The 27,660-nt window shown below is 38.7% G+C and overlaps 1 long non-coding RNA gene across 1 annotated transcript in view; it reads right to left on the bottom strand.

Annotated features, from left to right (window-relative positions):
• Window positions 1-3,212: 3,212 nt before the first annotated feature.
• Window positions 3,213-27,660, bottom strand: part of LOC144583235 (uncharacterized) — a 58,168-nt gene continuing 33,720 nt past the window's right edge. The window contains exon 2 of the long non-coding RNA XR_013536929.1: window positions 3,213-25,853. This is a non-coding gene — a long non-coding RNA (uncharacterized LOC144583235). The remainder of the gene's footprint in view (window positions 25,854-27,660) is intronic.

Genomic DNA, 27,660 nt, shown 5'->3' with positions numbered 1-27,660 from the left:
ATAATAGTAATGGAAATAAAAATAACATATCTGAAAACTCTTTCCAGAGTCCCTATGAATACACTCGGACACCATCTGAGTGAACATGTATAGGATTGGTCTATATGAAAGGGATTTTTCATTCTGGTATAGAGCACAATAATAATAATAATAATAATAATAATAATAATAATAATAATAATAATAATAATTCTGACATTATTATTATTATTATTATTATTATTATCATTATCATTATCATTATCATTATTATTATTATTATTATTATTATTATTATTATTATTATTATTATTATTATTATTATTATTATTATTATTATTATTATTACTGCTATTACGTTATTACAGCCAGAGCCACCAATAATTTTAAGCTCAGCAACACATGTATTCAGTGGGGACTGAATCATCTGGATTCTCCCTCCTCCCAATAATTTGGTAAGATAAAGGAACAATTATATTACAATAAGTCTGGTGTACATAGCTATATAGTCAGTCCCCATGATCTTACATACAAAGTACAAAATTAGAACAAGAATAAAACAGATATATCTTTCTCTTCATATCAAGGCTAGGAACTCCTAACTATTCCTTAATACAGTGAGAAATGAATGTTAGTTTTAGCGAGGGGCAGAAAGGCTGCTATAAATGACGTGAAGAGAACTGTGCTGTAGGTACAGCATGCCGTTAATTGCTTTCTGAAGAACTCTGAGATATAGTGAAGAAGAAAAGGGTTTTGTGAGTGCCAGTAGCATAACAATAAATCTCTGAATTCTTGCTCTACCATACCAAGGTAGCTCAGTTACAGATCCCACCACCCTGAATGCTAAGTATGAGACATTGTGGACATTTGGATTTAGAGCTGAGCCACAAGCTTAGTTCTTACATATAAACTCCTGAGTTAGGGTGAAAAGATAAAACAAAAAAACCCTGATCTTGTTTATGAGTTACAGGATGTGACTGTCTCTCACCTTTTTAGGGTTTGGGGAAGTGAATAGATGGAAGTAGGGCACAGGAGGCTGTAGCTGTGAGATGAAAAGAAGCAGAAACAGAAGTTAGGTTGGCTTGGGAGTGGGAGTAACCACCTCTTTGTCCACCACAGTTCCTAATGGGTCTGTTTTTGGAAGAGCCTCCCCCTTTTTGGAAGAAAATTTAGCTAATACTCAATCGAAATGTGAGTGCCTACTGCAAAAATATGAGCAATGAATTCCACTTTACATATTACTGGACGGGAGAAATGAAAAATCTGTACAGCTTGCCTCCAGTGATGGAACTCCTGCAAATTCACAAGTCTGATTGATTCAACATCCATGAACTGAAACAGGGTTGATTTCTTTGGAGGTTGTGTCAGAAAACAAGTTATCTGGTGGGTTTTGTAAACTAGAATGGATAAAATCTTTTAAAATATTCTGCTTTATGTGAATACAGGGATCTAGCTCCCTAAATTTATGTCTGTGTCAACCTCCAAAACAGCTTCCTGACTCCCATTCTCCATAGTCTTCCCTGAATGTTGAACAGGAGGTTTAGTTTCCCAGACGGTCCTTTACCTGATTTGATCTGTGCTGCCTTCCTTCAACATTTCATGTTGATGTCCCTTCCTTCCTATGCCTTTCTCTTCTCTCACCAAGACATCTTGCCTTTGTTCCCTATAAATGAAATGGGTCAGCTATGGCTCTTGGCAGCTCCAACTTAGGGTGCAATCAGATGGCAATAAAGGCTTGTGTCTGATTGCACTGGAAAGAATTGCTTTTCTGCGAGTGTTCTCCCTTAAAGCCACCCCTCTGTCTGTTGGGGAATCTCTGCAGCCTGGAGCCAAAACAACAACAACAACAACAACAACAACAACAACAACAACAACAACAACAACAACAACAACAACAACAACAACAACAACAACAACCAACCAACCAACCAACCAACCAACCAACCAACCAACCAACCAACCAACCAACCAACCAACCAACCAACAAAAACCAACAACTCTGTGCTGGATCAAAAATGCCCAGCTTGAGCATGTATTAAGTTGGGCAGGAGTGCTTGTCTAAGTCTGAGTCACATGTTCCCCTGGCAACATGCCTATACAGTGTATGATCATTAGGAAATAGCTCACACCGGACCACGCTAGAAGTGATCCAAAATGTGAGCTGTTTCCAGTTAGGTATGTTTCTTATCATAAATGTACTTTGCCATTAAATATAAGCTTTCTTACTGAACACTCCTATAAGCTGGTCTAAGTCTGAGCTACATGTTTTCCTGGTAAGATGGCTTACCAGGAAATCATTGAGCATCATTTCTGTCCAACTGAACCTCCCAGTGAATGCAAGTACCTTTGTGTTCCCTTCCCCATTTGGATCTATCAGATTACCTGGGATGTCTTCAGTCATTGGCTCCTAGGAGGGATGGGGCTGGCATGGGTACTTCCCATGTAACCCAGAAAACCTATATGCACAGGGGTTTCAATGTCCCTCAGTTATGCGGATCTCTCCAAACCAAAAAAGGGAAAATATTTGCTAAACATGTATGTCTGTAATATAGTCCGTGTGTGATGTTCTGTTCTGGGCTGCTAACAAACAATAGCAAACTATAGCAGTGGAAAGATGCTAAGGTCAATGGCTCAGGGCATTAGAACAAATAAAAGTGTTCATCTTCTGATAATATCTTGCTGTTCTTGTCTCACCTGGCCAAAGATGTCCCTGTGAACAAAAACATCCTGATCTAGAGATACAGGAAACAGTCTGTTGCACAGAAGCCACATTGTCAGGAGAACATTTGAGTCAGGACTTAGACAAGCTTATGGGAGCTGCACCATAGAAGTCTGAGTCTCAGAACTGCGAGTAAGAACAGTGAAAAACAGAGTGGGTGAGATGGACTCTGACAGGTTTATTATGCTTGAAATTTGAAAGTGTTTGTAAAATGGTCTGAAGGATCAGGAAAGGTGTAATTCTTCTTTTTTTGATGTTGAAGTTTAAAGTTGCTGGCAAGCAGTTCCCCCACTACAAAGAATAAAAGAAAGAGGACTTGTCAGAGTAGAAGTTCAGGTTCAGATGGCATGATGCAAGACCTGTACAATAACTGCAACTGTTTGCAATTTATAGCTCTGTGGTTTAAGCATCTGGCTGTGTAGAGAGAGGTTGGGTGTTGGATTCTCCACTGTGCTTCTTTGACAGAGGCTGGACTTGGTGATCCATGCAGTCCCTTCCAGTTCTGCAGTTTTAAATTTATTTATTTATTTATTTATTTATTTATTTATTTATTTATTTATTTATTTATTTATTTATTTATTTATTTATGGCTCCATCTTAAACAGTGATGATGAGATGAAGACATTATGAATTAGCTTAAAAAAACTTGTTACTGTAGCTGTGAGATGAAGCCCGCACTGTAGCCTGCAGCTCTGAAACAGATGCTGTTTGTGATTGTGAGAGAACTGCTCATCTGCAATGGACATTAATTTATCTTCCCCTTGAACTTCTATAGAGCTCTCGGATGAATCAATGGGAGTCTCCTAATTTACACACAAAGACAATTTCTCCAGAGTCTAAGCATTAGTGATGTCCTGGCTGGATGCAGACCTGGGCTTGGGAAACTCATCTGTTTCAACCCCAATGGAAAATAGATGTCCCACCTTCAGAAACAATTCCAAAATTAGGATCTTGTCACACTGCCAATGACATCACTGGAAGTTCAACAGAGTCTCAAATGATTCCTTGATCGACGGTGAGCTCTCTAACTCAATTTTGCTTGCAGGCTCTCTGTGAAGCACGTAAGTATGTGTGAATGCCATCTGATCTGGTTTTTATCCAGATATCAAAATCAGAGACTGTTCTGCCATGAGCCAATCTAGAGATAGCCTGAATCATATTCTAGAAAAGGACAGGATAGTCACTGATAGGAGATACTATACAAAGTTAAAAAGACACTGCAGTTGGAAAGTGAAATCAAGAACTTTTGTATTTCTCTTTGGCAAGACTAGAGAAGCATTAGAAAACTCCTGCCTTCAATCGAATATTTCTGTTTCCAATATTAATGCAATGTGACCTGTTCGCTAAAAAATATTTTTGTACTTTTCATTGTAAATACTATAAATCACTTCCAGTTGAAAGCCAGTGAGAAAAAGTACATTTTCAAAGCCTTGGAAGAACTAACTATAGATTAAGCCAGCTGTAAATTTCTTGCGGGGAGATTCTGTAGGTAGAGGCCACCACTGAGAAGACAAATTTTCTATTGCCTGTCAACTTTACAGGTATTGAAGTTGGGTATCTAAAGAAGGGCCTCTGAAGATGAGAGCTTAACAATACTCTCTCAATAACAGACACATGGACTCTCTTCTCCAGTTTGGATTACAGGAGAGGAACAATTTTCAGTGGTTGTAGATTAAGGACCGGCAACTATAGGGATACTTTTAAGTGCAGCAGTGTGTCAGAGCTGGGCAGAAGGGAAGGGAAGCGATGGGATAGGTCCCTTATGCAACACTGCTAAATTTTGGTAGTATGTTTATCTTGGTGGCAACAGTGCTTGGAAGTGTCAGGAAAGAGAGAAATGCCTGGGCATACAGCTTGTGTTTTCTCCATGGCTACCAAAGATCCACCACCATTTTGTGGGAAACAAAGGGCAACATGTACAGGGAAAAAAAACCTGATCTGATTATTTTTGTTTCAACTTTCCAGCTGAGTTCGTCAGAATTCTTGGAAGAAATAGGAAAATATCTCCACTAGCTAGTCTAAACTACATGGTAATCTTTCAGTAGTTCTGTTCCTGTTTTCCATATCAAAGCCATGCATGAGTAAATTAAAGAACAAGTTAAAGGGAGTAATTTCTTATGAATAAGGTTTCTTTATGTTACAGATGGAAACACTAAGGAAAGTGTTCAAGTGGAATTAAAATTATCTTGGCTTGTAATGCATGGGCTGAATAAAAAAAAGAGAAGGAGGTAGTTTTGGCTTTAATGCTCAAGTATTTTCAGCAGAATATTTGAAAATGCATGTATTTTAAATAGTCCTTATTCCTTATATTTATTTAATTTTTTTACAGAAGGAAACAGTCTCATGGCTCTGTAATTTAGTTAGACACATCTGGAGAATTGGATTTCTAAGAGAAGAAAATTAAAACAAAGTATTGATGCCAAGCTTTGCCTTGGGTAGCTTCTTTAGCCATTTTGCTTCTTTAAATGGCAAACAAGAATAAGGAATCCAGTATTTTGGGCTTGTTTACAAAGTTGTAAACAAAGCCACAGAAAGATGATGTGCTGCTTTTTTTTTGTTTCAAAACAGATGCCTCACCCTAATCACACGGAACTTGACATCCATTCTGCTTTGATACATTACATGAAAGCAGAGTATACTGCTTGCTGACTCAGAACTTGATAATATTTTTGGTGGGTTATCCCTATTGCCTTTCAGAACTAATGCAAGAATGGGTACATTTCCTGGCTGTATTTTATCAGTGATCATGAAGGACATAATCTGTGTAGCCATAATCTTTGTTTTGCTGAAATGTTGGACCTAACATAGGTCACTAAATTTCAGTAGACCTCCATGCTCAGTTGTGTATTTACTTTTAAAGTAATCTTTGGTTTGTTGATGGAAAAGGTCATGGGTCAGCTCTGCATTAGAACTGTATTTGAAGGGAAAAGATAGTGAGGTGTACATGGCTGAAACCCCCAACTCTGTTAATTTGCAGCAGGAGACTACAATATATATATATATATTTGAAAAGCAGTTGATCTTCTTAAAAAGCTCAATTTTAGGAGCAAATGTCTTTAGGGTAAAATATTTAGTGCCCCTAAATGCAGAACATGAATAATGGCAACAAATTAATCTGTGCCCCTTTGCCAAGAAAGCTATTTGATTCAATGAGCTGACAACAAAATTAATCCTTTTCATGGCATACTGCATAAATGTGTTAGATAGGTTTACTGTGGTGCTAATGGGCAAATTGTGCCTCTTATTACAGGAAATGATGGCTTTTGGCATCAGACTTTCAAATGATTATTCCATTTGTTTCTGAGCTAGGAAAAAGATTGTGATAAACATTGTGTAGCACTTGAAGGAACAGCTACAAGCAAGAAGCCAAGCTTGCAACAGCTGAGACATAAAATGAAAGCCCAATTACTTAAATAAACAGTTATGCAACTCATATGGTAAATCAATTATAAAGAAATAAAAACCAACACAAAAACCAACACCAACTTAGCCTCTGTTGCCTAATGTACTAAAATGTTCCTGGATTTTTTAAAACTTTTGCTAAAATGACCAAGAGTTTGGTTTTGTTACTTTCGCATTGGTTACATTTTGAACTATCAAACCAACTGTTAGATTTGTTCACTGAGAGCATTTAAATATATTATCCCATGTGTGGGACATTTGCACACACAGCCTTCATTTTACGCACATGAATGGCCCTATTGACTTTCAGGTAACTACTGTCAATGTTCCAGAACATATAGCAGGCCAGATTTCAATCCCACTCATTATAGTCTTGAAGCGCCATCAATTTAAGCAGTGTGCTCTCTGATTTACAGTATGGTACAAATATAATGAGATATTTTAATGCATGACCTTTACAGGTTTTCCTGACAAAGTGATTTAACTTCATTGCTTTACCATACAAAGGCACCCATTCTAGCTAGAAGACTAGAAGAGAAGAGTTGTAAGCAGCCTGCTTAAAAAACAAAAAACTGAACTAATAATGTATTTATTTCGTTCACATCCCATCCTTCTTTCCAGGCACTCAGGGTGGCATCTAGGGTTCCTTTCCACTGTTATCTTCACAACAACCCTACCAGGCAAAGGTCTGCGTGAATCAAGGTAACTCAATGGTTGAAGCTCATGAGCATTTAACTAAACATCTAACCCATGCGTGGGTGACTGTGGACCTCCAGATTTTTTTGGCCTGCAACTCCCATCAGGTAGCCAACATAGGTAATAGTGAGGGATTGTGGGAGCTGTAGTCCAACAACATCTGAAAGGTCATATTTGTCACCATGACTTAACTGCTATATCTATCTATCTATCTATCTATCTATCTATCTATCTATCTATCTATCTATCTATCTATCTATCTATCTATCTATCTATCTATCTATCTATCTATCTATCTATCTATCTATCTATCTATCTATCTATCTATCAAATAAATAAACAAACAAACAAATAAATAAACAAATAAATAAATAGCTATATTACATTGTTTTACTTCCCTTAACTACTTACATAGGGGAAATAATAATAATCTTAGAACTGCAGAGATGGAATGGACCCTATGAATCATCAAGTCCCGCTCCTGTCAACGAGGTGCAGTGGAGAATCAAATGCCCAACTTCTGGCTCCACAGCCAATTTCTTAAACCACTGAGCTATCCAGCAGGTCTATGAGATATTTCCAAAGTTCTTGTCTCCCAAACTTCTCCCCATCTTCATGTTGCTGTTGTTGTTTTTGCTGCTGCTGCTGTGTGATTGCCTTGTGCACAAAGCAATACCAATCTACTCTGTTCTTCCTTTTTTGATTTCCCAAGTATTTATAGATTGTGGTACATGCTCATTTTGAGATTGTTTCTCTCCCTCTCTCCCTCTCTCTCTCTTTCTGTGTGTGTGTGTGTGTGTTTACTCACACACTGATTAAAACACAGCACAAAACTAACTCTTGATGTAGTTGCTTGACTGGATCAAGTTTCCTGCTCACTGAGAATTTCTTCTCTATCCATTCATAAGTGAGCAAAACAGTACCATTGGGTCTACTCCTGTGTTTCTCCACATTCTGTCATTGTCACACTGGCTTAGTCACTGAAATTTTGACACATTTCCAAAAGTCTGAAAAAAATTGTTAATGACTGCACTGCTTTGCAATTGTATCAAGTTCCCAGTCGTGCAGAGCACCAGCGACATCCAGTCGTATGTGAGTATGAATCCTTTACAGACTTTTGTCTGCATATATGGCAGGGACCACCCTGGGTCTGAGCAAGAGAGGTACCTCCATCAAAAATGGCAGTGTGAACTGTCCTGCCACTCAGACCAGAAGGTACCCAGTGACCTGCATAAGCTGTGGTGGCATCAGTGGCGAGGGCACTTCACAGGAGAATGCTGGTGGTGGGATGAGGCTTCAAACAATAATAAATGTGCATATCCATTTGTTGTCTTTTGTGATCTCTGCTCATCTGTTTTTGTTAAACAAAGTGCATTGATTCTGTGTCTCTGCCACTGAAATGACTAGTCCATATCTCAAGCCAAGCCAATCCTAGCTTTCTGTTGTTGTAATGTTTCTTTGCAAGCTTTGTCTTTTCCATTACCATGATAAATCAACTGTATGTTGTCTGTTTCCTAAAACAACTTCTTACAGCATCAAAAATATAGGTGCTTTCTTTAGGAGAGAGAAATAAGTTAATTTAATACAGTGCCATTCAGGTTTATTTGTACAGCCCAAACTATCACTGTACTAAAAATGGAGAAAGAAATCCATCAAAGCTGCATCAAAGCAATTCATTAAGACTGCATCCAAATGATTCCAATCTATAAAATATTTTCTAATTCAGCCATTTCAAAAGCAAATTCTGCCACCAAAAATTAGCATGTTGTCTATCTTTTCATTCATTCATTTATTTTAAATCAACATTTGATGAAATGGCCGTATCCCTTTAAAAGAAGAGCTGAGGGTTTTTTTTTTAAAAAATATGGAAACACAGAACATAATGTAGTAGGTTTTCAACTATGATTGTATCTCACGGATAAGCAGGTAAGATCAGTGGCTGGTCCAGACCTGGTAGGGTAGACTGGCTGATTACCATGGCTGATGATTAGCAATTTTATAAGGTCATAAAACAATCGTAGCCCTAAAATGTATTTTCTGTCCCTGCTCTCATGTTTTAGGTGTAATATCTTTCAACTGAAGCTAGTAAGTTGAACACCAAAAGTAAAGAGAGGTGTTGGTTACAAGATTCTTTAATCTGAATCTTTCTATGTATTGCCTAAAAGGTTGGAAAGAAATGATGTTGAATGGGAGCCTCTTACCTCTGATTCCTGTTGCTCCCTTGAGATTGCACAAACAAAATTACTGGGGAAAGCACAGAACATCCCCATGGTTTCCTACAGAACTCCTTATGAAGTAAGATAGAAGAAATTGTGTAACTCAATACCTGAAATAAAGGGTGTAGCCAGAGTTTGCTGGTTTACCATGGTAGAAGTGAAAGCAAGGCTGAGCCATAACTATTAAAACCACTGTGAAGTATTCTTTCTTTACAGTGTCTAGTCATATGTCTGCTGCTGTGGTGGGGAGGAGCCGTAAGTGGTATCTGGCAAATGGGACATTAGTTCCACCCATCAACAATGGTTGAGCAAAGCACTTTCTCAGCCAGCTTTAAAATTTAATAAAGATGGAGGCGGGTGTTTTATGGATATTAGGTTACACAAGCAATTACAAGAGAAAACTGCTTCAATTTGCTGGGGTTGAGGGGAACTGTGAAAGACAAGACTGAACTTCTTTCAAAATTAAATACGTAATCCTTAATATTTCTTTCATTCATCCTTTAGACCTTTCTCTCCCCTAGCCCCAAACTCTGTCCCCTTGTGATACATACATATTGAATGGGTAAATTGTGATGCATTTGATGAAGAAAATGAATGATTCTGTTCTGTGTTCATGGAATACATCTGGGGCTAGGAAGTCAACTGTTATGAGGCAAAGAGTGGAATTGGGAGCAAAACTAGCCTTTGACAAATGAAGCCCTTGTGGGTGGAATCTTATGCAATGTGAAGTTGATAAATATTTTTCATTTTCCAATAATACATTAGACTGTGGCTTGGAAAGCTTTGTGGTGGTGTTGGCCCATCTACAGTAGTCTATGGACTTTCAAACTGGAGTCACGAACTTGGTTCATTTTTTAAATGGCTAAATAGGAGAATGATCCCTTTGGATTTTAATATTATGTACACAGAGCAGGATGAGAAACACCAGTTCAATTCATCTTTTTAAATTAAACTAGGACTACACACATATATTCATTCATACTTGTAATGATGCATACTTCTTACGGAGACCTGCTTTTCTTAACTGAGTCCCTAGAAGGCAAAAGAGTTGGAAGAAAGTCTCCTTATATAACATTGCTGCCCCCACCTGAGCCTGACAATGACTTAGCCTTTAAAGAGAAACATTAAAGCATTTATTGTCTCCCATCTCCAATCACTGATCAGAAATAACAGTAGAAATTTGTGACCCAAATAGGAAACCTCTGTGGGTAACATCTTGCCCTCGGTGTGAAGATTTCCTCTCTCAAGTCTTCTTGGTGATATATAAGCAGAGCAGATTTGTTTCTCATTTGCCTACTCCACACTATGATTTGAGATACAGTTAAGCGGACAGTTCATATGGTCATCATTATTATCTGCCAGAAGTCGATTTCAAATAATAGTGACCCTCCCAAGGTTTTCTAGGCATCATCATCATCATCATCATCATCATCATCATCTTCTTCTTCTTCTTCTTCTTCTTCTTCTTCTTCTTCTTCTTCTTCTTCTTCTTCTTCTTGTAGTTCTCTGGAACTGTGCAGCATGTCCCAGGCCACACAGGTGGCAGGGAATGTAATCTCATCAACCACAAATGCTCCAGGCAATCTCAGATGACTTACCTCCTCTGGGGCACAGTGGGGCTGGCAGTCCAATTCACTGTACAGTACCTGCTCTAATATGTTACCACAATAGCTTAAACTGGGCTGGGAGGGTAATACATGTCCGGTGAGGGTTTGGGGACCACTAGGGGAAATTTGTAATTTGAAGGAAGACTGCTGAGCCACCAAATTTCATGCCTGAACTTCTGGGGATGAAATATGGGTTCTCTTTGAGACGAATACTGGATATTCTCATCTGTAGCTGTGGGACATGGAGAGAGCAAGACTAAGGTGGGAAGTCTTCCCTGAACACTTGATAAAGATGTGGTATCTGGGCAAGGTGTAGGGAACATTCATATCTAACCCATAGGCCTGGTGGCTTGTGTCACCTACAAGTAAGATGAATTGTTCAGTAGGCCCACAATTAGCACAATATCTCTGAAAAGTCAGTGTTGCAGATTTTGCTTTGAGTTGTTCAAGAAACTGTGGCCCCAATTTATCTGTTACCCATCTTTTCTCATTTCTGGTGTGTGCATAGAATTAACTGATCACATTAGGTACTGCCTTCCCTTCTCTAGTATGGAAAGTATCCAGTATACATGGAAAGAATGTTAATGAGTCCCACACAAAGTGTATTTTCAGAATCTTCCCTTGCTAAGTTAGCTTGATTTAGATCTAAGCTGTCCAAAGTGCATCCTTAAGACTTTGTGTAACAAATACAAGGAATTTAGAAAGCACCCAGCAGGCTGGAGGACATGACTAATTTGCCATACCTGGCCCTTGACTGTGTATTTGATTGGGATGAATTCCTATTGTAGTCTTTGTAGCATGACAGAACAAAATTATGTGAAAATCTCTTGCTCATTCTCCTCAGAGAAGTATCTTTGGGTTGCTTGAGGGAAACTGAGAAATCAAATGTCAAAACTTTTGTGACCACATATGCAGAGCCTTTTGTTTCTTTTGCCTCACTCTTTCTCTATAGAAACCTGTAATTTTGTTTGTGGTAACTGTGGCTTCCTAAACATGCGGCATATACTATATCCACATATCCTGGAGAAGTGGTTAAAAAAACTTACTGTACCACAAGTGTCAGTTTAATGGTCTCCATCCTACATTTATATGAATCTGTTGAGTGCACTTGAGTTTCGGTGCACTTTTCTTCCCTCAAAAAGTTTTATATTGACTTAAATAAAGTGCACCTTTTGGCATGGAAAAATACATTATTCATTATGTAGCCATCTGGCCTTGATGTGTGGTTTTTCATACTTTAAAAGGGTGGGGTTTTTGTACTCAAAAAGGTGTGGCAATGTATCCCTTTATATCAGAGAAGCAAATTGTAAACATATGCTTGTTAAGCTGGGACTGTCCAGGGAGACACAGAACATTGGTTGATAGAGGTACAAACAGAAACAACAAAAAGAATGTCAGAAAGAAATCTAGAAAGACAATATTTTAGCCCTTTCTTCTTATCTAATAAAGATTTTACCTTCACAAGAGATTTTTGAATTTGTCTTACAGCCAATGCAACTAATCTTGCATTTAAGAAAAAGAAAGTCATGAATGAAAACACAAGAGGAATCCTTCTGGATCAGACTGAACGTCACAGTATTGAAAATTATCCTTTGGATTACAAGTCCTATAATTTTCAGTAGCCATGCTAACTGGGGGATTCTATGAAATATAGTCCAAAAAAGGGAACTTTTTTTTAAAGCTCTGTAGAACACCTATCTATTTTAACAACCTGTGGTCAAACAGATGCCTCGTGGGAAGCCCACAACTAGGAGCTGTCACCACATCTGGTGGCACCAAATTCCACATTTTTCTGGCAGCACATTCCATATCAATAAATAAACCCTTTGTTTGATTATACAAAATTATTGCTAAATGTATAATCATTTAGGGGCCTGCCGTAGACTGTATAGCAGTTGGGGAACAAAGAAGCAGGACTATCCTGCCACTGTATTTAATTCTCCACCAACAGTTACTTAACAGTAGCCATTCTGGGCAGTTACCTAAATTGCCTTCATCTCATATACAGAGTTGCATATTTTTGGTTAAAGCAAAACAACTCCTTATGGGATAAAGTCTGATGTTAAGGGGAAAACATTATACCCTAAAATTAACTCATTTGCATTCCCAGAGTTAGATTTTTAGAGTTACTTGTCTCAGCCATCACATTTGCATTTTAAGGCTGTGTTTACCTTCTTATTGCCAATTATGAAACAAATCACACATAGCGCAAGATATATAGGCAAGGAAAATAATGAGCCATAGCAACTATCTTCTACTACTTTGGGTTTCACTTCTGATAAACAACCCCCCCCCCCAAAAGCCCAAAGTAGAATAAAATATATGATTTTGTTTGACTCTAGGTGTATGTCTTGGAACCAGATGAAAGAAATGTAGTAATAGCATGGGAATTCAATGGGACCTACCTCCAGGTAAGTGTGTACAGGATTATATGTTTAATAACACAGTAAAGATATGTTCAATAAAGTCTTTGGATCCTTAGTTTGTTCTTTGTACTGGATATAGATGAAGCAAGTTTGAGACCTTATTCTATAAAGTTTCATTGTAGCCTACCATCACTGAGAATGAAAAAAAATCTATTAGCTTTTTCATGTATATGGTTTTTTAAAAAACTGTATATATGAAGAAATTTGCAGTTTTGGTAAATTATACAGAAAGGAACCAAAATTAAATCTAGCCTACCCACATCAGCTAAATTGAAGAGGTCTACTGTACATTCTCCTAGGATGAAGAAAATAATGTACTGTCTGTCATGATAGGGAACTTTTTAGGGGAAAAAAGAGTCAACTCTAATTCAGCTGTAGGTAAAGGTAAAGGTTCCCCTTGACATTTAGTCAGTCGTGTTCAACTCTGGGGGGCGGTGCTCGTCCCTGTTTCCAAGCTGTAGAGCCAGCGTTTATCCGAAGACAGTTTCCGTTGTCACATGGCCAGCGCGACTTAGACCTGGAATGCTGTTTATCTTCCCACCGAGATGGTACCTATTTATCTACTCGCATTTACATGTTTTTGAACTGCTAGGCTGGCGAGGAGCTGGGACAAAGCGACGGGAGCTCACTCCGTTGCGTGGATTCAATCTTACGACTGCTGGTCTTCTGACCCTGCAGCATACAAAGGCTTCTGTGGTTTAGCCCGCAGCACCACCACATCCCTAATTCAGCAGTAACTTGGTTAAATAATATACAGGGGTTAGAATCTGTTTGGCTTACAATACATGATTATGTAAAAGGAATCACACAAGCAATGTGAACTGTCTTCCCCTTTTCTCCCTCATGCACTGAGTCTTCCTCTGGTGGCACAACTGGTCATGTATTACTAATCACAGAATGATTATCCTGGAAAATTTGAAAAGGGCATCCACAGATGCCCTTGTGTATGTTTTCAAGAGATACAGAGACAGGAGTGTTAGGAAACTATTGAAATACAAAATAACCTTGTTTGTTGATTAAAGATTAGGCTTGAGAAAAAAATTATCAGGTCAAATTTATATCTGGTCTCTAATCCTAATTTTCTATAGTCATAATTCATTTAAAATGACCCCATGGATGCAAGAGGTTCTCCCATAGAGATTGTTACCATCTGTGCTTAAGAGGACAACACAATTTGAGATGGAGAAGAACTGAACTAGTTCATTCCCTCCTCATATGTTTGCTGTACTAATTTTGATCATGCTTGAATAGGAGTCCTGTAGATTTTATTTTCAAAATTACTTTTAAATAAAAATGGGACAGCTGAAGTCTTAAAAATAATACCCTTCCATCAGCAATGGCTTCTTATGCAGTGTATGATATTGTGCTGCTAATACAAACTGGTTGGTATTTACTGAGTACTAAATTCTTCAGTCTTTAGCTTCATAATCATATTGTAGGATCCCAAAACCAAGAAAATCTGAAATCCAGGGACGTAGAGAAAATAAGTTGTTTATTAACCACACCTTGAGGTCTCAAATGGTCAAGGTGCATCTTTCACATCCTATGGCTAATTTGTTTAATAAAACATAGAGTAGCAAAACTCCTTTGTGATTGGCTCAGCTGCTGTGATATCATGGTGTTCTGACTACAAGGAGGAAAATCTCATTATGGGATATTGATAAGCAGTGGCCAAAATCCTATTGGGATTTTATTTTGGAGTAAGTCATAGTGGCAAATGGTTGCTAATTAATGACATTCCAGTTTCATGTTTATCCTTCTCTGCAATTACTTGTAGGTACTGATGCAAAAACACGATCCATCTTTTTGATGAAATGTAGGTGATATCCCTGCTTTAACAGTGAGCAAATGAGAATTGTGGGAGAAACAATTCTACCCTACACACACTCTACAGCCTACAAAGTCATAAATATGAGGTTGTTTTCAGAACATTTGCATTGATTCAGGCTTTAAGCTGTTTAACAGACTGTTTTGCTCAGAAGACGCCAAATTTGTTTTTGCTGAGATGCAGAATTTTATGATGTGATTGATCACATCTGCCAGCTGTCAAAGTCCAAGGGATGTTCCAAGTTGGCAGTCCCTGAAGATCATGACTAGATCAGCCTAAGCATATGGAGGGATCAGGCAATGGGAAGAATCAGATTTAGCTCAATTAGTGGGCTTAAAAACAAGTAAATCTTGAATACAAAGTTGTTTTTTTTTCTCCTGTGAAAACAGAATCATGCATGGCTTTGTGGGCTGACCGTACTTCCTTGCTTTCAGAATGTTGGCTTTTATTTAATTGACTAAGTTATATCTATGATTGTGGTAAATTAATAGAATGCAAGTGTTGGGAGTCATCTCTCCCATTACTCTCAAGGAGCTTAAGCACTACGAGATCTCATATAATGGTATCCATCATGCTATGAAACAGTCGTGCCTAGAGATATAACTCCTGATCAGGTTTATTATGCATTCAATGAAGAAGTGCAAACAGAAAATAAACATTTCCCTTTGTTCGCAGAAGCAATTTATCCATGTGCAAAACTGACTTTTGTGAATTTCTGTAAAGAGAACAAATTTAAAAGCTCTGACAGTTGCTTTCTTGTTGCAAAGACTATTAAATGGAGAAGCATTGGATAACTTGTTTGTATCTTTTGGAGCACTCAGCCTGTCTTTTTGTATGTATAACCTTAGCCTCACAGAGACAAAAGATACTAGAGACATTTTCCTGCCATCTTCTCTATGACCTGCAGTTTTGCCACCATCTTTTATTTTAGTGTAGAATTTTTTATCTAGTTACACTTTGGAAAGTTTTCTGTTGAATGTTATAATTTATACTGTTATTGGCTTTTACTCAATGTATATGTTGATTTCCTAATTGTAAGCCATCTGGAGTGGTGGCCAGGCCCATTAGATGGGTGGGGTAAAATTTAAATAAATAAATAGATCCCCCAATAGCTCAACAGACCCCTGTTTTCTCTTTCCATTTTGGAAAATGCTCAGTACCACACACCATGACATTATGGTCTATTTGTGTGTAATAGCTGCAAGCACAAGGTTTGAGCAGAAGAAATCCACATGTACACCAGAAATGTCTGCTACAAAATTAAAGCTCTCAATCCAACACAATACACCCCCCCGAACAGTTCCTTTTTGACACCTTTGCTTGACAACTGTTATCAGCTAAAACTATGATCAAAGCCTTTGAGATACATTTAGATTTCTGTGTGTGGAATCAAGGGCTTCAGATCAAAGCCAGTTTATTTGCAAGTTCTGCTAAAACGCTATAAGTCTCTTCTATGCTCATTGCAGTGCGGCTTTTACCTCTTGCCAACAATTTCATGAAACGAAGTGTGACTCATCTCTCGAAGACTGTTTGGATACTTCCTCTGCATCTGCCAGCACTGAGGAGGTATGGTATAGTACTTGTTCTATACACTTTGCTGTGCTGCTGCTCTTTACGGTTATAAAAAACATTAATATAGCTCAAAGCTGGAGAACATTTCTTAACCATAATTCACAAATGCAGGGCAGAAAGCCATTCAGAAATTGGTTCAAAACCCTTACGTTAAAATGTCCAAATGAATGTAACTGGAGAATGCAAAATGTAGGCATTTTGTGTGATGGGAATGTGGGGCCAAAGAGAAGCACAGTCAGAATCCAAGTGATGCTCAAAGCAACAGGCATCCAAGAGCTTAAGACACATGTTGTACTTTGGGCTTGGAAGCAGGAAAGGCATTCAAAGGGGTGGAACAACCACCTAAATAATAAACGCATAACTCAGTCAAAGGCACGTAATTCCCATGTACTTTCTCAATGAAAAATGTTTCTTGCTGTGTGATCACATTCAAGAGAGAAGCACAAAGGGAGGCTTTCCCTCCAACAAGAATCAGTTATGAAGTGAACAGATGTTGGATGTGCCATATAGTCTGTAAATTCATGTTGTCGTTCTCCACCATAGCAGCTGACATAGGTAGCTTAGGGTTTAGCAGTGCTATTGTAAGTAATGGATAGCCACCTTAATTCAACAACTGCTTAAAGCCATCTTATTAGGGAAAAGGGAGGTGAGATTTTGCTGAAGAGACAGACCCCACCCCCAAAAAGTAAAAATCAGAGGCAGCGCTTGAAATCAGGGATTGGGTTGGAGCCATCCCCATATACAGTATAAGCTCTGTTCAAGTCATAAAGAAATTTACTTGAATGCTAGTTGGATCACCCACAAATGTTACTGAAGAGGATCTAAGCAATTGTTCAGTACCATGTTGGTAGAAATAGGATGTCAGACTGAGCAGAGCCAGTCGTTGTGGGGAAAAGCTTTTATCCATACTCAAATTATAGACAATGCTATTTAGGTTCATACAGAGTGGAACATGGAGATTTAAAATGTAACATCAAGTTAATGAGAAAGATTGTGATTTCTGCTGGGCTTATCTAAGAAAAAAAAAGCCATAGGAAAAAAAAAGCAACCCAGCTTTAGAGCTCTTTTACGCAATAATGTTCTAAGAAAATCATTCTTTTGATGCCTTGATTTGGAACTCATGTTTCTCATTATCGCAAGCCGCAGGGCGCCTGAAGATCTGTCACTGAAAAGGATCTGCTGTAACTGGAAGAACAGTGTGAATCCACCGCATGACTATTTATGCAGGCCAAGTAAACCAGCAAGTGAGGCAAACGGCTGATATTATGTGTCTGCTTATGATTGCAGAGCTGCATGGCTTAAAAACAGGGCTGCAGTGTGCTCAGCTCCAGGAAGCTGGTCATCCTAAAAAGATTTCCCATAGTAGAAGGATTTTGCGTTTTCTATTTAAATTCATTGGTTATTTACTTCTCTTCCAGTCATATTTCTAGTTTAATTAATAAATATGTAATATAAAAATTACCGATAAACAGAAATCAGCAGTTTTACAATGGTTCCAATCTTTTCTGGGTGGCCGAACTCAGAAGGTAGTGTTGGGGGAATCCTGTTCAACACCCTGGTCTGTTGTGTCCTTCAGGGCTCAGTCCTGTCCCCCATGTTATTCAACATCTACATGAAACCAGTGGGAGAAGTTCTCTGAAGTGTTGGGGTTTGGTGCCAACAGAATGCTGATGACAACTCTGTTTTTCCTTCCCATCTGATTCCAAGGAAGCTGTTCTGTGCTTGAACCAGTGTTTTTTGTTGGTGATGGACTGGATGAAGGTTAACAAACTGAAAATTAATCCAGACAAGACAGTGGTGCTCCTGGTCAGTCACAAGGCAAATCAGGATAGAGATCCACCCTGAACTGGATGGGGTTATACTCCCCCTGAAAAGTCAGGTCCATAGCTTGGGAGTGCTCTGGACTCAACCCTGAGCTTGAATGCACAGGTTTCAGCAGTGGCCAAGAGTGTATTTGCACAGTTAAAGTTGGTACACCAACTGCACTTGGTCCTTGAAATATCCAATCTGGCCTGAGTGACATATGCCTTAGTTAACATCCTGGCTGGATGACTGTAATGTGCTCTACATGGGGCTGCCTTTGAAGAGTGTTTAAAAACTTCAATTGGTTCAAAATGATGCAGTCCGGCTCCTGGCTGGTGCTGATTATAGGGCATATATCCAAAGATTGGATACTCTGCACTACTCTGAGCTATATTCCAGGGAGAATGTAGTAACCAAAGAGGCACTAAATAACACAGAGTGCTTGCCTATCTTGGAAGAGCTGGACAGTGAACCAACTTTAGCAGAAATAAAAGTGGCCTTGGATTCCCTCGCCTCCGGGAAGGCACTTGGGAAGGATAACATCCCCACTGAAGTGCTGAAGTGCTCTAAAGAGATCATCACCACCAAGCTGTATGAAATATTTTGTCTTTGCTGGAGGGAAGGTGGAGTACCACAGGACAAGAAGGATGCAAACATCATCACATTGTATAAGAACAAAGGAGATGGGACAACTGCAATAACTACCGTAGCATCTCTCTTCTCAATGTTGTAGGGAAGCTGCTTGCCTGTGTTGTGCTGAAGAGACTCCAGGTGCTTGCAGACAGACTCTATCCAGAATCACAGTGTGGATTTTGAGCTAATAGATCCACCACTGAGATGGTATTCTCCCTTAGACAGTTGCAGGAGAAATGGAGGGAACAAAAACAGCCACTCTTTGTGGCCTTCCTATATCTCACAAAGTCCTTTGATTTGGTTAGCAGGGATAGCCTTTTAAAAATACTTCCCAAGACTGGATGTCCACCTTGACTCCTTAACATCATCAGGTCCTTTCATGAAGAAATGAAGGGCATTGTAGTTTTTGATGGCTCAAAATCAGATCCCTTTGACATCTGAAGTAGAGTGAAACAGGACTGTGTCCTCGCGCTGACCCTGTTTGGGATCTTTTTTTGCTTTCATGCTGAAGCACGCCTTTGGAACTGCAACAGAAGGTCTCCAGACTAGATCAGACGGAAAGCTCTTTAATCTCTCTAGATTGAGAGTGAAGACCAAAGTCCAGCTGAAATGCATGCGGGACTTCCTGTTCGCCGATGATGCAGCTGTTGTTGCTCACTCTGCTGAAGACCTCCAACAACTCATGAATCATTTTAGCAAGGCCTGCCAAGACTTTGGATTAACAATCAGCCTGAAGAAAACACAAGTCATGAGCTAGAGTGTGGACTCATTTCCCTCTATTACCATCTCTGCACAAGAATTTGAGGTTGTTCATGACTTTGTGTACTTTGGCTCAACAATCTGACACTCTCTCCCTAGATGTCAAGCTGGATAAATGAATTGGCAAAGCAGCTACCATGTTCTCTAGATTCACAAAGATGTTGTGAGCATGACTGATGGTCAGATTCCAAAAGATCTCCTGTATGGAGAATTAGTGCAGGGAAATTGCCCCAAAGGGAGACCACAGCTGCAATACAAGGATATCTGCAAGCTGGATCTGAAGCCTTAGGAATGGACCTCAACGGATGGGAAACCTTGACATCTGAAGGTTTAGCCTGGAGGCAGGCAGTGCATCATGGCCTCTCCCATTTTGAAGAGACCCTTGTCCAGCAAAATCAGGTAGCTGGACAGGGGACAGACTGTATTTGTCTTCAGTGTGGAAGGGATTGTTACTCTCAAATTGATATTTAACAGATACTTAGGTTTTTTGTTAAAACTTGTATCTGTTATATAGTACCAGTCAATGTTTTTAGAATTTTGATTGATTGTGTCTGGTGCTTTTGAACAACAATAACAACAAGATTATGATGATGATGATGATTAGGTTTGCAGTAACTATATCCATTTGTAGAGGGAGGGTCTACTCAGAAGCTAATAGATTTCAGGGTAGTTTAGAGAGTTCTGGCACTTTTTCTGTCCAGTTTGGTGGACATTCTTGTCAAAGTACCAATCACTCTTTGTCATATGGAGGTTTCTCAGACTGTGGATATGATAGTCTAAGTACTATTGACTGCACTGCAGATTCTGGTCTTTGCATAGTATTAGCTGGGGTAGTAAAGCCAGTTGAGAGATGACTGTAATGTAGGCTGAGGAAATCTCATACTTTGGGGGCAGAGAATTCAAATCAGAATTCATTACTGAGCCTATTCTGTGCTATTGATGCTTCTTCTCTACTATTTCATTATCTCAATGTCCTCCAGCAGAGGGTTACTAATAGAGATGGGGACTTTGTATTTGTAGATGAATATGAAGCTCGCCAGCACAGGTGGCCAGCCAGATTATCTCCCAACCCCAGAACCCACCAGTACACTCATAGGACGGTGCACAGTGTTCCTGGCCACTGTCATCATCAGTGTGCCAATTGTGTCAACAGTCCAGCTGCCACAGCCCCATCTCCCTGATTCCCTGGCCACTCCATGTCTGAGCAGGGAGGCTCATCCTCCCGCCCTCTTGCTGGAGTGGCCAGGTGGGCAAGGAGAAGAGGCTGCAACAACTGGGCTACTGCCAAAGTTGGTGCACAGACGATGATGCTGGCCATGTACGTCATGCAATGCATTGTAAGTGGACCAGGGGGTTCTGGGAAAGGGCGATAATCAGGCCAGCCACCTGTGCCAGCGGGCTTCATATTCACCTATGAATACAAAGTCACCATCTCTAGTTGCTACTACTACAAACTTAAATGTTTAATTTGCCATTTGTTTAATTCTTTGTGATTCTTTTTTTACACTTGTACTCTAAAGTTGATGTTTCCTATGCTCCTTTGATTTTTATTTTCTCCTTTCAGTATGTTGTATTTCCTACTGGTTTGAATTTTTTGCTTTTAAGTGAGGTTTATTTTTTTTCTGTCTCAAATTTTCATGTATGTCACCCTAATGTCATCTGCAGAGTCAGTGAATGAATGAATGACTCTTAGTTTCCATTCAAATTAGATGGTATAGCTGTGAAGCTAAGCAAAGTTATCATAAAAACAACTATTTTGAATATATCTGCTGTTGTGCTCTAGGTGATCATTTATGGCAATACTGTAGCGTCTTTCAAAAAAATGGAGAGCTCACTATAAGCCAGCAGAACGGATGTTGACTGAAATCCTTTTAGTTATTCTTGCAAATATAACACCTCCACTGTAACTTTGAGTGGAACATTGCTAATAGTTAAGAAATTATTGTAGCAATTTTATTGCACACTAGTTGTGTGACTGAGTGTGTAGTCAGAAATGTCTATACAGTACTGACTTGTGCCACCTGACTGCTAAAAGTTATGGTGATGGGGCTATGTTGGAAATATTCAATAGGATACCAGAGGCTTTAACTTAAGTGTCACTGACACTGAAAGTTTCAGTAACAAAAACATTCCTGTATATCATGTCTCTAAGAGGGATTGTAGCATAATGGGCTATACATACCATACCAAACTCTTATGCATAGCTTGCAATGGTTCCATTATTCAGTTTTAAGGTTTTTCTTTTTCCCAGCATGGCACTGACATCCTAGTCTAACCTTCAGGCACAACAGTAGACCTGTGGATCTATGTTACTCACAGAGCACAGGCAATAAATAAGTGGTGTGACAATTTAAGGCAGACTCTGATGTCTCTGATATCTGACAGCATCATGTTTACAAGACTCTTCAAAGAACAGCCTTTGGAACAAATGGATGATAAATCTTGGAGCTCACACTCTTTCTTTGCCAAAATCTGTTTCAGGCATTGCATTGCCATCTCATTCTGGATGTAAGTCAATTAATTTAGCCTGGCATGCCTGCTAGCTGGGGCCACTGAAGCAAAAGTATGTTACTCTGCTAATGAGGATTTTATTTTATGAGTTTCTGCAGCTTGTTCTCTTCGTTACCACCTCTAATTGCCTTAGATTTTTCTTTAGTTCTAATCATTGGCATAATTATTACACTGTATGCTAATCTACTCTTCTTTGATCTTTTGTTAGATCAGACTGCAACCCTGGGGGGATTTTACTGCTTCATTTAAAATGCCTGAAACTGAGAGTACCGTAGCTTAAAGGAATATTATTGGGATGATGACAAATCACCATGCAGTAATATATATGCTTGCCTTTGTTGTGTTAGTACCCACATTATTCCAAATGATATTTTAAACATTTGTTTGAACAGTATTGGTAAGTAATGAAAAGAACAGGGGTTGTTTTCTTACAAATATTAGATTTATTTTTGAATTATTTAAGTATAAGCATGCATTTGCTTTCATCATTATCCAATACAAATTAGGGTCCTGAGATCACCCTGAACAAAGGGATAGTTTACCAGGATTGGATGGAGGAGGAAGAAAAGTTGTATTGAAATAAAAGTAAAACAGGACAGGTGCTTTGCTGTGGTCAGGACCTCAACCTTCAACAGCTTGGTTTTACAGTTTTGCTTCTCCCTGTCTTCTTGTGGTGGTGGTCCACTGGAAAAGCCAATAGAGTAGATGAAGCAAGAGGTTTGATGGTAGCCCAAATTAGACATATGCTTGCAAATCCAGTACTTCTATCCTCTGGACTGAGATAGTTTTGTGCTTACGCTGATAGCACTTGCATGGTTATAAAAGAAGCTAGGAGGTGCAAGTAATAAAAGGACAAAAACAATTCCATAACACTTACAGGCCTAAATCCTATTGCTAGTGCCAAGCAGAGTAAATCCACTGAATCAACTGCTGAATGTATGCAAATCCCACTGATTCAATGGGTCTGTTCTAGCTGGCAATGCCAGTTAGATTCAGGGCTAATGTGTTTTCCATTATGACTACACTGCAGGTTGGCAAGTAACTGCTTGGCTCTCTTGAGCACTGAATGGGAACTGAAGTTGGGAGGTGAAATTAAACATCACATCACTTCTGAACCTTTTATTGAGTACCTTTCTATAGCCTTCTTGCTATACATAATACAGCAGAGCTGATGACTATATGATCATAGCTGATATCCATATAATCCTAAGTAGTTATGTCCTAGTCTGTTCCAGAATTTTTATGGTTTAGACATACATGGGACAGCTAGGGGAAAATGGCTATAATGTGGTTACCAGTGTGGTGATGGGTAATATTAAGCTCTGTAAAGGGGTGAGCATTGTAAGTCATAAAGTCAGAGCAAACCTAAGATGCTTAGTAAATTACATTCACAGAAAACTCCATATCTGTCATCATGAAATGGGTAGCACAGGGGGCACAGGAGGAAAGTGAAGGACATTCATGGAGGGAATAAGTAAAGAGAAAGGAAGGATCCAGGCAGAGGCAGAGTAAGTAAATGGAATCCATAAGACTTAAGTCCTATTCAGTGGCCAATGAAGTTTGTTGAATCAACAGGCAATGGTACAGTACACTGATCCTACCCAGTCAGTTATAATTTCCTTTGCCCTACTCCCGTGTTGGGTGATACAGAGATGGTCTAGTTTCTGTGGAGGCTTTCCATATACATTAAAATCTAATTTTCTAATGCACCTGAATAATGGAGATTCTCCTCTTTAAATGCTCCAGTGTTTTTCCTTAGCAGGCACCATAATTGGGTACGAGGTGGTGGAGCTACCTTGTTTCTCCTCCTCAGGTATTGATCCACCATGCTTACCTAGAGACTAAATAGAGTAATAGAGAAATCATCCCAAGACACAATACATAAGCTGCTGTTGACTAAACTGTAACTAGCCTTTTCCCGTGGCCTTCAAAGTAGCCCACTTCTCATCAAAAAATAATTTTCTTAAGATTTTAAATTGTTTTTAATTTTACCTATATTTCCTATGCATTCATAACTTTAAATTGTGCAGTGCTCTAATGTGGGAAAGAACAGAGTAAACATTGTAGTTTGGGCTTCTGTTCTAAGAACGTTTGTTGAAAATTACCATTGATATTTATCAATAGAATTTATCTCTAAAGAAAAAAATCATTTATTTGGAAGAAACACAGTTAACAGTAAGACAAACATAGGTGAACAAAACAATGACCATTTAATCTACTTTCTGTATTGTATTTCCTCAAATTCCCTTTTGTGTTGCCAAGCCAATGGGAAGGTAGGAGTGCCCTAAAAGCTGGCAAATACGGGGGTCATTTTGTGAAATAAAAATCAATTAACATTGTCCAACATACCCATATATTAATTACAAGTCTCTGGAGACTGTTTCAATGATCCATATATGTGAACATGCCAGCACTGTTACTTTGCCCCAGCCTCATTCATAGAAAAGTTCTTTGTTTTGTGACAGAACAGTTTTTGATTTTTGGCTAACTGCCTTACAGAACAAAAGAGGAAATTACTGCACCAAATGAGAGAAATATCTTGGCTAGTCTGCTATTCTCTTTGGGCTACTAACCAACACATAGCATGTTCCAAAGATAAGGTAGAGTAATTATCCAGCCGTGTGGTATAGCAGGTTAAATGAGGCAAATAATCCCATGTTGCTTCTGAAACTGCCAAGATTAAAAGTGAAAATATAGAGCAAAACCACTTAGGTCATTCTGTCAGAAAAGATATGTAGTAGTAGAAAGGCAAATATTTTTCATGCTGTTCAACAAAGAAGAGAAATAGAGGGCTAACTGTCAGGCTTGTTATATGTATCAGATGATTCTCTTGTTCCATAGCTTGTTTGTCCAAGATTGCTGGGTTAATATGCACAGCAATTTCTTGTGCTAAGTGGAAGTACTCACCTCTTTTCTTGCTAAGGAAAAGTATTGGCTGAAATCCTGTTGCTTAGCATAGTAAGTCACAACTAGACTAGGCCCATTTGAATTAATGGTAATTACATAGGAATCCACTCACCAAATCCCCGTTGAATCAATGGGCCTGCTCTAATGTAATTTTCTATGCTGAGCAGCGGGACTTCAGACACTAATTTACAGTTATTTTGTTTTTCTCGTTAGTAGGTAATCAAATCTGAATTGTGCATATCCAGCTGAGCAGACTTAACAAAATTAAGAGCAGATAACAGACAAAAACTGGTTCAGAGAAAAACAAATAGAAGTTAAAATGCTAAAATATGATTTGAACAAATTATGATATGATTATTGTACAACATTACACACTATTATATTGAAAGCAGTTAAAAAACTCATCAACTGCAACCTCATCTATTTAAAAAATACAGCATCATTTTGTTAAGACCCTTCTTCCCAGCAGTCAAACATCTGTAAAGCATGCTTAAACAGAAGTGTTTTAGCTTACCATTGAAAAGAGAAGACCTGCCTAGCTATCTTTGGTAGGGGACTCTGACACATGGAAGTATCCAGTGAGAATTCTATGATGTTGCCCCTAACTGACAATAATAATGAAATATTGTGATGGTCCAGTTGAATGAGTCCTCCAAGGAGGATGAACCAACCTTATGCAGAACCAAATCACAGAAGATGTTTCAGTGCCTGAGTTAGAGGCGGCGGCTGTGTTTCAGCCTGCTGAGACCTTGCTTTTGGGACCAGCTTCCTTAGCATCAGGACAGATAGAGCAACCTGGAGGTAGAGGCAGATACACAGAAACACATTTGTATGTATTTCAAGAGTAAAACAGCAATAAGTATATGTATCATCATAAGATTCTTAAGTCCTAGCTTGGTAATGCCAAGTAACTTGCTGACAGAAGCAACTTTCACTGTTTCTGGGATTCATACACACCACCAACAATATCACAGTTACTGAGAAAAATAATTTGATTTAAACGTTTACTTCACTGTCAATAAAGAATGTGGCCATTGCAAAGCTTTTCTTTTACAAGCTTAAGGAAAAGTATTGAAACAGTTGCATGTGTGAATCACAAAACACAATCTATCAAATAAATAAGGATTACTGCATATTGGTTCTTGTGCTTAAAAGCTAAAATGATATAAGAAACAACTTAGATGTGTGTAGCTTTTCACAGAAATCCTGTTGCTTTGTGTAGTAAGTCACACTAGAATAGACTTTGAATCAGTGGCGATTTAATGATTCAAATAGGCTTATTGCTTTAGCGTAGTAAGTTGCAGCTAGAGTAGGCCTATCTGAATAAATGGAATTTTAGTAGAGTTGTCTCACCACATCTCCACCAATTCAGTGGGCCTACTCTACTGTGACATTTCACCCTAAACAACAGGATTTTAGCCATTATGTTAATTCTGTCAGAGTATATATTGTTTACAGCTATAGTTAATATAGTGGAATAGTTGCAGTCCTGCCAGATATTATCTATGGTGGAGAAATTTCCTTTCCTAAGGACTATATCTTCTCAGGGAAAAACAGTTGGAGGCTGCTTATTAGTGGTGAGCCACTAGTGGATGGTGAGCTAAAATGATGGGTAGACTAGAGCCCAAAATGAGCAGGATGAAATCTAAAACTACACACTTAATCAAACTCCATCACAAACATATAGTTCACTGTCTTCCGTATGTTCTCTCTATTGCTGGCTTACACATATTAAATCTTCCATGCTGCTCATTTATTTTCAGTTAAGGAGTGTCAGAGATGACTCAGCATGCGAAAGAGCTCCATGATGGCCATGTGTGGTTCAGCTCATTGTTGACATGCAGTTTAACAGTGAAGAAAATGGGTAGTGCTCACTTGATCTTTCAGAACTCTTTTTTCTACTGTACGAACCAACTGAACAGAAGAGGGGAAGATCACGAATAATTGAGGTGCAAGACTCCCCTCAGAAGAAGTTGAATTCTGACAAGAGAGACTGATCACTTGAATAGGGACATTATATGAGTGTAATTTAACCCTGGGCTGCAGCTTCCCAGCCATGTTCTAGAATCTATGGCATAACAATAATAGAAACATTTCCCCAGTAGGGTTATATTATTCTGTAGATCAGTGGAGACCAATGTATGCATGCCGTAAATCATTTGAGACAAGGTAGCCCAGATGATAAACTGTTATTACAGCTTGGTTGCTTGGGTTTATGATGGTCTTAGCATAGTTCCATGTTCATGAATTATTCTTTGTTATCATGTTCTTATCCCTAGACAGCAGGATCAAAATAAGTCATGATTAAATCTATCACAAGCATGTTATGAAAATTAGTTTGTCTATTCTTTGAAATTGTCATTATGACACATAACTCTCCAAGGTTAAGAGCACAGTAAAAGCACTATTAATGCTCATGTGAATTAAAAAGTCTTGAATTAATTTCAAAATCCAAAGTAAATCACATCTGCACACATGTCGAAAGGAAGCTTTTCTTAAAAGCAAATAAACTGCAGACTTTGTATGTTATTTTTGTATAATTTTGACCTCCGTGGTGATATTAGCATTATACATGACATATACATACTTTTCTTATTAGGAC

Source organism: Pogona vitticeps, chromosome 5 (assembly GCF_051106095.1).
Source record: "Pogona vitticeps strain Pit_001003342236 chromosome 5, PviZW2.1, whole genome shotgun sequence".
Classification (NCBI taxonomy): Eukaryota; Metazoa; Chordata; class Lepidosauria; order Squamata; family Agamidae; genus Pogona; species Pogona vitticeps.
The sequence above is the reverse complement of the archived record's forward strand: the minus strand, read 5'-3'. Positions and strand labels throughout refer to the sequence as shown.